Source organism: Phascolarctos cinereus, unplaced genomic scaffold (assembly GCF_003287225.1).
Source record: "Phascolarctos cinereus isolate Bilbo 61053 unplaced genomic scaffold, phaCin_HiC Scaffold_8;HRSCAF=390, whole genome shotgun sequence".
In the NCBI taxonomy this organism is placed as follows: Eukaryota; Metazoa; Chordata; class Mammalia; order Diprotodontia; family Phascolarctidae; genus Phascolarctos; species Phascolarctos cinereus.
In genome coordinates this window covers 28,726,182-28,727,718 of record NW_027556291.1, presented here as the reverse complement: position 1 = coordinate 28,727,718, position 1,537 = coordinate 28,726,182, and the positions used below count along the sequence as shown (strand labels likewise).

The 1,537-nt window shown below is 43.4% G+C and overlaps 1 pseudogene; it reads left to right on the top strand.

Annotated features, from left to right (window-relative positions):
* Positions 1–622: 622 nt before the first annotated feature.
* LOC110200007 (eukaryotic translation initiation factor 4E pseudogene) lies at positions 623–1,271 on the top strand (annotated as a pseudogene).
* Positions 1,272–1,537: the final 266 nt, after the last annotated feature.

Genomic DNA, 1,537 nt, shown 5'->3' with positions numbered 1-1,537 from the left:
TTCGGAACATTTCCTCCCCTGGTGCCCTGGTGCCAAGATGGAGACGGGTGTGCTTAGATATAACCGCTTGGATGGATTCACAGCTGGTTGAATAGCCATACCCAAGAAGTGTTCATCAATGGCTCCCAAAAGACCAGAAAAGAGTTCCCTGGTAGAGGGCCACAGAACTCTATCCTATGACCTGGGCCACGTGGTATTCTGACCAATAGCTTTAAAAAAGATATAGCTAGGACAGACGGAAGAGATCTAAGAGAGGTAACTCATATCATAGGAGTCATTAAACATTTTAAATTAAACTGAGTAGATAGCCAAAGAAAGACCCCAAATAATCCACAGGCTAAAACACTGGGTGGAAAGCAATGAGATCAGACTCAATGGGAACAGATGTCAAGTGCTCTGAGAAGTCTGGGCAAATGGGGGCAGAATCAGCCGACAGACTAGACAACAGAATCAGGCAGGTCAGGGCCCGTGGCAATAGAGATAATAGCTGGAAAGACACCACGTCTGGGTGAAGTTAGGCATCGCTTCTGTTCTCAGGGTTTGCTTTTTCTCCTAAACTGGCCAGCTGAGGAGAGGCTCAACCCCTCAGACTTATATAAACGATTCATTAGATTGATCTACGATGGTGACCATGGACCTACTCCTACCCTCACCCCCAACCTGTAGAAGAAGAAGAAAAAGTGAAGTGACCCAGGAGGTTGCCACCCCCGAATGCTACAGTAAATATCCACTCCAGGACAGCTGGGCACTCTGGTTTTGGAAAACTTGGCAAGTGAACCTTCAGCAGATCTCTAAGCTTGATACTGTGAGGGACTTCTGGCCTTTAGACAGCCATGTCCAGCTGTCTAGTTATTTAATGCCTTGGAATATTCACTTTTTAAGGATGGGATCGAGCCCGATGTGGGAAGACTAGAAAAAAACCACAGCAAATGAGGAAGACAATGGCTAATTACATTAAACAAACAGCAGAGATGAAGTGACTTCCATGGCTTTTGGCAAGAGATGCTGCTGTGGCTTCTTGGGGAGTCATCTGAAGACTACAGTGATGTTGTACGTAGAGCTGTTGTGAGTATCAGAGCTAAAGGCAGTAAGGTAGCAATATGGACTACTGAAAACAGAGATGATCTCTGAGAAAATAGAAATACTGTTACCATATAAGGGAGGTATACAAGAAAAGGTTAGGACTTACTCCAAAGCTAGTCATTGGTTATCAGGCCCATGCAGAGGCAGCTACTAAGAGTGGCTCCGCCACTAAAAATAGGTTTGTTTAAGAAGATACCTTCTGAGTATCCTTTCATAGGAAACTGCAACAAGCAATCGGGATTTGGGAGCAGAGTAGACTGCATTTAAATCTAATTTTCATCTAAATGTTGCTAAGATATATGAGGTCTCATTTGCCTTTGTCTTGTATTTCTGTGTTCAACTTTTTTTTTTCTATTTTGACCAGAGTAACCATTATCCCAATCAAAGAATTACACTATATAACATCCCCAGAATCCATAAATGTGTTCCTGACCCACTCTGTAATAGCTTAGCA